General features: G+C 37.8%; 1 protein-coding gene across 2 annotated transcripts in view; it reads right to left on the minus strand.

Moving 5' to 3' along the window:
- Positions 1-4,419, minus strand: part of LOC114474816 (pleckstrin homology domain-containing family G member 2-like) — a 29,087-nt gene extending 24,668 nt beyond the window's left edge. The window contains exons 1-2 of one of the 2 annotated variants that reach the window (XM_028465351.1): positions 4,170-4,419; positions 105-217 (exon numbers count right to left, since the gene is read on the minus strand). The gene's annotated coding sequence lies outside the window, so the exon portion shown is untranslated. The remainder of the gene's footprint in view (positions 1-104; positions 218-4,169) is intronic. The other variant, XM_028465350.1, reaches the window with a different exon arrangement.
- Between the last annotated feature and the right edge of the window lie 8,662 nt (positions 4,420-13,081).

Raw genomic sequence — 13,081 nt, forward strand, 5'->3', positions numbered from 1 at the left:
CTGTGTGTGTGTGACTAATGATACACAGCCTAGTGTGTGTGTGTGTGTGTGTGTGTGTGTGTGTGTGTGTGTATGTGTGTGTGAGTCACGTTAACACGACTCACCTGACTCTGTTCTACCTCAGGCTGAGTCTAATCATCTGACTGAAGCTTTTTACGTTTTCCAGGAGAGTATGGAACTACTGGAGGTGTATCGGTTCGACTGGTGATCGTTTTATCTGATGACAGCAGAAAGGAGGCGGAGTTAGTAATGCCGTCAATCAGTGTGTTTACTTGAATGTGCAGCACAACACAATTAACACCCACTGGTATAAGTGGATCGTTTTGCTGCTGATAAAGTTACAGGAGAACGACGAGGGAACGCATTTTAAACTTGTTTTGGGATAATTCAGTGGTTTTGGAGACTGTTTGTGTCAGATTACACCGTTCTCTCAACGAGCGCACACACGCACGCACACACACACACACACACACACACATAAATATAAACCCACCAAGGTTTTTCCAGCAGAAAATCGAAAGGCTTGATTGACTGACTCCCAGAAATACAAAAATACACACAGACACATTTCCCACTATTCCCAGAGCACCTGAACACACCACAGCATCAGTCCTCTGTTTATAAAGCAATGATATTAATCGCTGTCCTTTATTGCAGACGTATAGAGAATAAATGTGTTCCTATCCTGTTATAGACGTATATAGAATAGATCTGTTCCTGTCCTGTTAAAGATGTACACAGAATAGATCTACTCCTGTCCTTTGTTACAGACGTATAAAGAATAAATGTGTTCCTATCCTGTTATAGACGTATATAGAATAGATCTGTTCCTGTCCTGTTAAAGATGTACACAGAATAGATCTACTCCTGTCCTTTGTTACAGACGTATAAAGAATAAATGTGTTCCTATCCTGTTATAGACGTATATAGAATAGATCTGTTCCTGTCCTGTTATAGACATATATAGAATAGATATGTTCCTGTCTTTTGTTACAGACATGTACTGAATAGATATGTTCCTGTCCTGTTATAGACGTATATAGAATAGATCTGTTCTTGTCCTGTTGTAGACGTATATAGAATAGATCTGTTCCTGTCCTGTTATAGACGTATATAGAATAGATCTGTTCCTGTTCTGTTATAGATGTATATATAATAGATCTGTTCCTTTCCTTTGTTACAGACATATATAGAATAAGTCTGAGTGTGTCATATGTTTGATTAGCTTAACTTATAACGACTGTCCCATATGTTTCCGTTAGCTTAGCATGTAGCATGTTTGCTGAACAGGATCCAAAGGTAAAGGGGTGGGGCACGTTCTCAGGTTGATCAAAGAAATGAATAAAAGTGTTTTTATTGGCCAAAAGTTCTATTGGATTCAGCTGATGATTGATTAGCAGCTTATTCATGATGATGTCATCATGTCATGTGATATAGGAGGTGATCCAAGCTGTGGGTTTTCCCCTGAAAAATGAACCCTACATTACAGTACCTCCTGACCTTTTCCTGCACCCAAACCACAGACTGGGAACCATTGAGTCCCAGTTTGAAACCAATATGAGGGGCTTTAAAAGCTTCTAATTTGGTTTATTTTTCTAAAAAAAAAGTCCCTGATTCTCATCCAGTTTGTCACAATTTGTCTCATCTTCCAAACATTTCCTGAGAAAACAAACCAACAGTCGACTGGTCTCAGCTCCAGCTCAGGAATTGAAGCATTTCCTGCTTTTTAAAGCTTTACAAACAGAAAACACTGAGTATTTGTGGAGTTTTTCTCCTCATGAGCCCACACAGAGGGACATAGAGCTAAACACTAGCTGCAACAAACAATTAGTCATCATCAGTTAATAAATAAATAAATTGATTAATCGATAAATCAGATTTTTTATAAAAACAGTTATTTTATAAAGCACATTTAAATCCTGCTTAAGCTGATTAAATTGAAATAAAAGTGTCTCTCACGCACAAACAAACGCTCGCACACACGCACAAACAACCACTAGCGCACGCACACACACAGACAATCGTGTGCACACAGACACTCATGCGCGCACACAAAAACACTTGTGGTGCACACACAAATACTTGTGGTGCACGCACACACAAACACTCATGCGAGCACACACAAACACTTGTGGTGCACGCACACACAAACACTCATGCGCACGCACACAAACACTTGTGGTGCACGCACACACAAACACTCATGTCTCTCACGCACAAACAAACGCTCGCACACACGCACAAACAACCACTGGCGCACGCGCACACACAGACAATCGTGTGCACACAGACACTCATGCGCGCACACAAAAACACTTGTGGTGCACGCACACACAAACACTCATGCGCGCACACACAAACACTTATGTGCACACACAAATACTTGTGGTGCACGCACACACAAACACTCATGCGTGCACACAAACACTCGTGCGCGCACACTAATGCGCACACAAACACTCATGCGCACACACAAACACTTGTGGTGCACGCACACACAAACACTCATGCGCACACACAAACACTTGTGGTGCACGCACACACAAACACTCATGCGCGCACACAAACGCTTGTGGTGCACGCACACACAAACACCCATGCGCGCACACAAACGCTTGTGGTGCATGCACACACAAACACTTGTGCGCAAACACACAAACACATGCGCACACACACAAATACTCGTGCGCGCACACACAAAGCCCTACAGGTGAATCAAACATCTCTGTGCCACAGTCAGTGAAATCGATAATGGAATGCATTGCCAACGCTTGTAATAGTCGATTTTTATTGAATCGTTGTTGCAGCCTTCCTCAACACATAGAGCAGGTAACAGACAATCAGCTGCAACTCTAACGTGTTTCTATCAGAACTCATTTAACAGTCTGTGCAGAGTCTGGTTCATATTCCCTTCAAATGTCTTCATCGTTAAGAATTTAAATCAATACCATTATAGTTTGACGAGATTTTTTTCATCCTCCTAAATCAGGGGTGTCAAACTAAGTTCAGGGCCCATATAAGGACCAGTTTGATCTCAAGTGGGCCACAGATTTTAGCTGGGGTAAAAAAGAGCAATTTTAACATTAAGGTGCTCTATTTTTCAATATTAGTCCCTGCAGGATCTTCACTGACAAAACTATTGATTTTTGGAAATATTTGTGAGAAATTGCAATATTTTTGGAAAAAGTTAGTTTTTTTGGCATAATTCTGGATTTACGTGATTGGGAAAACTTCCAGACCCGAAAAATATTGTGGAGTTTCATTGAATTTGTGAATTTTTACTGTCTCCACCACATGTGTGTCTTAAATCCTTAAGTTTTGTGTTTTTGTGTCGTTTTGTGTGTTGGTAACAAAGGACAGGAACAGATACACACACACACACACCCGTTTTTATCACACCGTGAGGACCAATGACAGAATGGTGTCTTATGGGATCCACCCTTTCTGAAGGTCATACAGATCTGATTTTAACTTCTAAAATCATGAAAAATTCAAGGGAACACACAAATCACTTGAAACATCTAACACTCACTGAAAAAGTTCAAACCTGAATTTTCCCGTGAGTGATATTTCAGGAGGTGGACCCCACCAGGGTAGAAAAACCAACACACACACACACACACACACACACACACACACACACACACACACACACACACACACACACACACACACACACACACACACACACACACACACACAGCTTTCAAGGAATGAGAACATGGGAGTCAGATTTCTCTCACATACTTTAAAGTAGGATTCTCATTTTCCCTTTAATTTATAACAAAAAAAAAAGAAAAAAAACAACAACAACAAAACAATAAACTAAAGACAAACTAAACAAATAATAAAATCCGAAAAATTTAAATGGTATATAAAAAGTGTTAAGAAGTCAACCTTTTGTCTTTTGTGTGGAGAGAAAAGTTAGTAAAATGTGCAAAAAATAAGATAATAAATTAAATAAATGCCGAGATAATTGTGATTTACATGTTTTTAAAATGATGGAAATTCTTTTTTTTTTTTTCTTCTTTTCTTTTCTTGATTTCTTTTACTTGTGTTGTTTTGTTTTTCAATATTTATGGGGCTTTTATTGTGAAAATACGATAAACTAAAACTAAAGTGGGTTTTAAGGCTTTTATTGCCAAAGGTCACTGCACAGGTTGAGGTACCTGATGTGGAGGGAAGCAGAGGAGGTTCGCGGACCCCCCGCAGGCCCCGCGGAGCTCCGTCCCGGTCTCGGTGTCTCTCCGGTTCTCCCGGTGCTCCGGTGCATGGGATGCAGACCCAGCCCAGTGGTCCCAGTAAAGAGCCCCAGTCCCGTTAGAACAAACCTCTAAACACCGACAAAAGCAAAAAACCCAGAGGCTCCGGTTCGACACCGACAAACCGAACCGGACCCGAACTCACGTGAGTCCAGAACCGAGTCCGACTCAGTTCTGATGAGACGGAGAGAGACTCTGCTGGGGGAGGGGAGGGGGAGGGGCTGTGACGTCACCACGCTGCAGGAGTCACTACATTACACATCGTTAATCATAAAAAAAAAATGCTTTTTTTCTTCTTTCTTAAAGTTTTTTATTTGACTTCTCATTTATTAATTTAATTTATTATTTGATTATTAATATTTTCTTAAAACATCTCCTCAACAACAAAAACACCACAAAAGGAAAAACAAAAAGATTACACACAAAACGTCTATACTCTACTATAGATTTGGCCCAAAAATAATTATACAAAAAACAGGAAAAACAAAACAACATCATACATTTTTATGGAAGGAAAATAAAAACACAAACGTATATAAAATAGATCTGTTCCCGTCACACACACACACACACACACACACACACACACGAAATACACGAAGTGTAAGTGCAAACAGAGTTGTTATCGTGTTGTTTAGGCGTGTGTGTGTGTGTGTGTGTGTGTGTGTGCGTGTGTGTGTGTGTGTGTGTGTGTGTGTGTGTGTGTGTTGTGTGTGTGTGTGTGTGTGTGTGTGTGTTGTGTGTGTGTGTGTGTGTGTGTGTGTGTGTGTGTGTGTGTGTGTGTGTGTGTGTGTGTGTGTGTGTATGTGTGTGTGTGTGTGTGTGTGTGTGTGCGTGTGTGTGTGCGTGCGTGTGTGTGTGTGTGTGTGTGTGTGTGTGTGTGTGTGTGTGTGTGTGTGTGTGTGTGTGAGCGTGTGGCGCTGAGGTCAAAGGGTCTCAAACTAATCCACAAACTCTCTAGGATTTGTTGCCATGGTAACAATTTGTCATGTCCTTTTTTGTCTATATATATATATATATATATATATTTTGATTCTATTGATATGTATTATTTTTGTGTGATTTATTACTTTTTATTTAATCTCTATATATGTATTTCACATGTTAATCCAATCTTATTCATTTATAATATTAATAATATCTAATCTACCTTTTCTATTTATTATATGTCCTTTAAGTTTATTTTATTTATCTGCAGCTGAAACTGCACATTTTTCATTTGTGGGACTAATAAAGATTGACTTTATCTTTAAGTTCAGAATCAGAATCAGAATCAGAAATGTTTTTAATGGCCATGTACAGTTTTAAGGACAGTACAAGGAATTTGTCTTGGTAGTTTGTATATATATCAATATCAACTATGTATTGACACATCAGTCGTTCTATTTCCCGTACCTCCAGTGATACCTGTCAGTCTCCACTAAGATGATGTTGACATTTTTTAGTTTTTAATTTTTTTGTAATTTTGTGTATTTTATTTAAATAATTTTGAGTGTTAATGTCGGGGTTCAGAAAATCACCATGATTTGCTTTTAAAGGTTGATGGTGTTAAACAGGGTTGGGGTCAATTAGATTTTTTCAGTTACAATTAAGTTTTCAATCATCTGTGTTCAATAACAATAACATTTCAATATTTTCTGATCCTCAGAAAGTCGATTACAATTACGTTCCCAATCACTAAAGTTTAATTACAATTAATCACAATTACTGAGTCTGAAATAAATAAGCTAATAAAACCTAGCTTGTGTTAGCTTTCTGTTAGCATCTCCAATGCTAAAGGGTCCTAAATCAGCTGTAAAATACACTTACAATCAAATATCTATCATCTACAGAAATGTATTTCCTATCTGTTGGTTACGTTGTTAGGCTTCCTAATCAATGAAACTATAGGTTTTAATATTTATGGTGTGAACGTCTGAGCCTTTTTTGTGTCAGTGTACCCATAGATTTGTTTATTTTTTAAATGGTAAAATGTGGTAAAGCTTGATATGAAACGCATTTTAATAATTGTTAACTATATATTTGTAGAACTGTACATAGAACTGTAACATGGTTCCACAGTTTTGCGTTAAATTATAATTTCCAATTTTATAGATTTTCAATGGCAATAATAACTACAAAGTCAATTACCTAAATTCAATTACAATTTAATTCTGATTATGACAGCACCAGATTTTTTAAAATTACAATTACAACTAGAATATTTGCATTTCCTAAAGAAAATGCAAGTGAGGATGCAGGTGCTGGCCAGCGTCGCACTCTATTAGCTTAGCATTAACCTAGCGTCAGCAGTAGCTAGGCATTAACATTAGCATTAACCTAGCATTAGCATTAGCCTAACTTTAGCATTAGCTTTAATATTAGCATTAGCATTAATTTTAGCATTAGCATTAATGTTAGCATTAGCATTAGCATTGGGTTAGAATTAGCCTAGTGTTAGCATTAGCCTAGAATTAGCATTAAAATTAATGTTAGCATTAATGTAACGTTAGCATTAGAGTAACGTTAGCATTAGCGTAACGTTGGCATTAGCATTAATGTAACGTTAGTATTAGTGTAACGTTAGCATTAGCGTAACATTGGCATTAACATAATATTAGCATTAACATAGCATTAGTATTAGCATTAGCCTTAACATTAGCATTAGCATTAGCATAAGCATAAGCATAAACATAAGCATAAGCATAAGCATAAGCATAAGCATAAGCATAAGCATAAGCATAGCGGTAGCATTAGCATTAGCATTAGCATTAGCATTAGCATTAGCATTAACATTAGCATTAATGTAGCATTAGCATAGCTTTAACATTAGCCTAGTATTAGCATTAGCCTAGCATTAGCATTTGCCCAGCAAACCAGTAAAACCAGAAAAACCAGTAAGAAGTCCAATTTACACAGTAGTAAGTTGAAAAAAAGTTGAAATTGGTTGAAAAAGTTGAAAAGGTTGAAAAAGTTGAAAAGGTTGAAAAAGTTGAAAAGGTTGAAAAAGTTGAAAAGGTTGAAAAAAGATGAAATTAGTTGGCGGTAGTAGCTGAACATGTTAAAGGTTGAATGGTTTGAATCAGTTACAAACTGGCTGGAGATGAAGGGTTTAAAAGTTTCAAAAAGTTCAAATTTCCAATGTCAGTGGATGGGAGCATAAAGTTCCACGAGTAGTAACTCAAAAAGTTCAAAAGTTTTTTAAAAATTGGAACGTAGCAGAATGTCCAGAAATTATTTGAACAATTTGAGACCAAAATTGTTAAAATCGGTTGATGAAATAAAACTGAAATAAAGTAGAGGGATATATTATTATAAGTACGGCACAATTGTAATTAATTATAAATTACATGATTACAATTACAATTGACCCCACTGTGGTGTTAAAACCAGTTTAAGAACCAGTGAATGTAGAGGTTTTATCTTAACTGGGAAAAACCACAACGTTCCCGTCCAATGGAAGGAGCAGCTGACAAGATGGAGGCGTGTCCTTCCTGAGGGGGAGGAGCCATGCACGCCACCATCACAGAGCATGAGTCGTTATTTTACCCAACGTTTCCACGGCCTGTAATCAGCCCTGAGCCAGCTGCTTATTAGTGTGTGTGTGTGTGTGTGTGTGTGTGTGTGTATGTGTGTGTGTGTGTGTGACCACATCTCTGTGGTATGTGGTGTGTGTGTGTGTGTGTGTGTTCCTGACCACCAGAGACCATTTCAGTCAAAGAACATTTAACTCTTCAAAGGTAGAACTTACGCGTTTAAAAACATGACTTTGCTGACTTTAGGAGAACCTCATGTCTCATCTCTACCTTATTTAAACAATAAGTGAGAAAAAAGTGGTAGAGTGGGTCATTGGCGGCTGTGGCTATATTGTAGCTTACCACCACCACAAGGAGTGATTGTTGATAAAGAAAAAGAAGTCAAACGTCTTTGTTACAAATCTACATTAGATTAATCTACGTTAGCTTCAACTAACCAAACGTTCTCTGTCAGACAGGAGCTGTACTATGAACGTCATCACCTATGATCACAACACGCTAATTTATTACAGCCTCGCTACGTGCGCGTGCACATGAAAGGGGTGGAGCTTGCAGCATCTGACCAATCAATGGAGAGGACTGTTAGACTGAGCGTCTTTACAATGAATGAATGAACAGATTATGATTTTAAACAATTATAATAGATATAAATCCATGACGACAGTGAAGAGCAACAGTGTTAGTGCAGCGCACAGCAGGAGGCGGAGCTTTTATACTCACTCAGATCTGATCCACTTCATATCTTGGTACTGACCAGGTTGATGAAGTTTAAAATGATGAATAATTAAAATCCATAATTCAGACCAAAAACAATCCTGTTGTTACAGAAAAGACAGTAATGATAGAACTCAGACAGGAAGCTGCTGATACTGTTAATGTGTAAAAGTGTGATTATTTATGATATTAATCTATTAGATGATAAACAGACAGAGCTCTGCAGTTAAACTTTATTACAGCACACACGTGTTTCTATTCATGTAGATCTATTTATCACACACTGGGATGAGAACACATTGTTTACTGTAGTATGTTCCTGATGATGATGATGTCAGCCCCAGTTTATGAATGAATGAATGAATGAATTAATTATTGACTTCAGCCGTCCACACACACAGGCTTCATCAGCTGACTGTAGATCAGTCCATCAGATATAAATCTATATCTTTCCTAAATGATGTCATCGGTAAATGAAAGGATTAATTTATAATTAATAATCTTCTTTATAAACTCAGCTGTTAGATCTGCACCAACCAGGATCTTCTATCAATGGGCAGGTCGTTTTCTAAGAGATCTGATTGGTCAGGAGGCGGGGCTTTAGGACTCGCTAACATCCAAGCGAGAGAAAAACCTGGTCACGACCAGGTTAGCCATTCAGCATTAGTTACCATAGTGATTAAGCTGCAGCCAGCTTTGTAGTCCAGCACACACTGATTAAATCCTGGAAGTTAGCGTGATAAGAGGTCATCTAGATTTATAGTACACCCTCCTAAAGGTTGAAATTGTTTCTCCACATTGTTGTAAAACTTTGGTGCATTGCATTGTGGGATGTGAAGTCCTGTAGACCAGGGGTTCTCAACCTTGGGGCCAGGACCCCATTTGAGGTCACGAGACACAAGGAGGGGGTGGCCAGATGCCTTCAAGAAACAAATATTATATTTTTAAAACAATTTGAGCTAATTTTTGCTCATTTTTACCCTTTTTCTTCAACTACAGTATACACCAAACTTGCCATATTTTAACCTATTTTTATTACTTTTTCTTTCCATATTTTTGCTCCTTTTAATGCATTTGCTACATTACTCCCATTTCTGACACATTTCAATGCCTTATCTGCACATTTTTTTTTCCACTTTCTCGACATGTTCACCACTTTCCCACTTAATGTCACATATGTTGACCCATTATTGTCACTTTTAACCTCTTTTCACCAAATTTCATGATTATTTTTGCCAATTTAACCACATTCACAATTTGTCATGCCTATTATTTGCCAGTTTAAACTAATTGTTCCAATATTGACACTTTGAACCCATTTTTATTTTTATTTTTACCACTTTTTCTGTCCTTTTTTGCCCACTCTAATTTGCAACTTTTAACACATTTCTGTGGTTGTTAAAATGTTTTCCACCATTGTTGGTCACTTTGAACCCATTTTATTTCTGATTAAAACAATGATTTACATCTTTAAGATGATTATATACTATGGCCCAAATAATAATAAACTTCCACATGCTAATATGCTCAATTTTTAGGCCCGGCTACCAGACTCAAAACGCCTGTTGTTCTTCTTTTTGTTGTTGTTGTTGTGTACACTGGTAAAAATCACTGCTACTCTGTTATTTGTGAATTAATTGGGCTGAAATTTGGTAGATATAATCTATGGATGTGTACGCATCGATGCTCAGAGCCCGATTTTCAATTTGGGGCCAAAAGAAAAAAAAACGAAAGTCATATTCTCATTTATTTGCGAGTCAAATATTACGATGGTTGGAGGTACCAAATCATTGGCACATACCAATATATGAATGGGGCCCCTTATTACGTTTGTGTCACAGGGGCGCCAGAGGCCCCATTTTTTGAATGACTACTCTTCCGTTAGTTCTCGTTAGATCAGAATGCAGTTTGGTATGAATACTCTATGAATTAATATGATGAAATGCTCAGAGCCATTTTTTTAGATGGGGCCTTGGGCCCCAACCCCTATTTCAGGTAATTGCAAAATTTATGGGAACATTGTCGTGTGAAATATTATTTCAAAGGTAATTTCACGTAGATTACAATTATGCCTCACATTCAATTAGGGGCATGAAGGGCCCACTCCAGTCTTTTCGGCAATGTCCATTAAAGTTGTTTTCTCATTTATTTGTGAGTCAAATATTGCGACAGTTGGAGGTACCGAATCATTGACACATACCATATATGAATGGGGCCCATTACTCCGTATGTGCCGTGGGGGCCCCATTTTTCAAATGACTACTCCTCCATTAATGCTGGTTGAAACAGGCTGTAATTTGACATGGATATGATCTTTGAATTATTGATCAATGAGGCAACACTAAGTTTATATCAGATTTTTTTTTTTAAATGTTCGACTTCAGCAGCTTTAAGTTTAATTTTGATTTTGAAGATAAATAAACAAAAAAGAAAAACCTTAAGTTTAATGAATGAGTTTCAGCAGAAATAACTGTTGTTTCTCCACAAAGCTCATATATAAAGTTCATCATCACATTATGATTATTATCACAGTGTGTGTGTGTGTTTCAGAGCCGTTCCCACGACACACAGTGACCTCCACCTCTGTCGTCCTCTCTCACTCTATAAAAGGCTCGTCTGTGAGCAGCTGAAAAACGACCAGGAGGAGAGAGGGATGGAGAAAGGGAGGGAAAAGAAGGATAGAGGGAGGGATTATAGTAAATAACAATAACTACATCAATATAATTCTTTGCTTTTAAAAATTCCCCAAATTTAACACTTTGTTTCAATATAATATTACATAATGTAATATAATAGCTTTATTGTAATAATAATTAAAATACATTAGCAAACACGTTTATTTAAGCAGAGTTAGTCACAGTAACACAAAACAAGGCAACTCAATGTGCTTTACATGATCGAAAAGTGCAACAGAAAACATTCAACAGCCTAAAATCTAAAAGATCATTTAAAATCATCAACAAACATTATACAACAACATGACCATAAATCTCTCTCTCAATCATAGAGAAAAAATGTTCACATGTGATGCTGACTTCAGCTCTGCTGCAGTTTGTTCCACTTCTTTGCAGCATAACAACTAAACACAGCATCACCATGTTTACTGTGAGCTCTGGGCTCCACTATCTGACCTGTGTCCATAGATCTGAGAGACCTGCTGGGTTCATACCTGACTAACATCTCACTGATGTATTCTGGACCAAACCCATTCACAGATTTATAACCAGCAGCAGAACTTTACAGTCTCCTCTGAGGCTGACTGGGAGCCAGTGTAAAAACTTTAAAACTGGACTAATGTGTTCTGACCTCTTTGTTCTGGTTCTGGTTACACACACCATGTACTGTACACACATTACACACAGCTGTGCTACACCGCCCCTTAGTGGCCGTTAGTCACCATTACACTGCCAACTTTAAAGGGGACATATCATGTTAAATCCACTTTTTTAGCCCTTAAATGCATTTTGTTGTATATTTAGAGTGTTTAGAAGTACAGAAAAGTTCAAATTAATCTCTTCAGGTGCTCCGTTGATATCTTTATATTCTGTTTTGCTCATATTTTTCAATCTGTTTAGATTTTTCTATTCTCTATTACGTTTTTTGAACTATTACATCACAGTATTTGCAGCAGAACTGCCAAATTAAGACATCGACTCCAGGTCCAACACTTTGAGCAATCCGCCATTTTTATTTCTCGCTTTTATTTTGTAGTCCAAGCTCCAGGATGCAGAAGTTATGAGAGGATAAGTCAAAATGTTGGGTTGTTGGATGTAGTAACCCACACGCTTCATTACACCATCTCCCAGCATCAGAACCTTTTCAAAGTGTCTGGTTGAGTTTTATTTTTTATAGAAATGTACCACATCTGTGGATAAGGTCATTTTTGTGTGTGTGAAGCACTTCAATGATGACTGCTTCATCAACCTCCACCAGTATAAAGAAGGATTTACAGAAAGACTTTGTCTGCTTGAGGGTTCAATTCCTTCTATCTTTGGAGACGATGAACAGAGCACTTCGGTAAGCTGTAAATAACGCTAAAAAGTGTGATGATAAGACGTCCCTGTCATTGTTTTGCTAGCATTAGCAGTTGCACCGTCTTCATATGTTAGCGCTGTGTGCTCGTTTTAGATCCTTGATGATATGGCCTACGTGATTTAATTTAAGTCTAAAGTTTTCATTAGTCATTTCATTTTGACGTTTTTGTCTTTGAAAAGCCTGTATTAAAATGCATTTTGTGACGTTAGCTTGGCACTAGCTTTAGCTCGGTGCTTGTGTTAGCTCAATTGTTAGCATTCTGCAGGTTCATCATCTTCATTTTCATCTCGCTCCACTGGGTCAGACTCTGGTTCGAACATGTAAGGCTGGATGGACAAGTCTAGGGTTGTTGACATTTTGTAAATAATGTGTGAATAAACATTTTCTGCGCCGCTAAATAACCGTATCTCTTCTATCAAACTACAAAAATGGCCGAACAGGGTGGAGTTGAACCGAGAGGGGGCGGGGTATGAAGTGTCTCATTTGCATTTAAAGAGACCGCACCAAAACGAGTTGCTCTCAGAAGCACATCAGAAAAGGGGTGGAGCTATAATA

Source organism: Gouania willdenowi, chromosome 13, assembly GCF_900634775.1.
Source record: "Gouania willdenowi chromosome 13, fGouWil2.1, whole genome shotgun sequence".
In the NCBI taxonomy this organism is placed as follows: Eukaryota; Metazoa; Chordata; class Actinopteri; order Blenniiformes; family Gobiesocidae; genus Gouania; species Gouania willdenowi.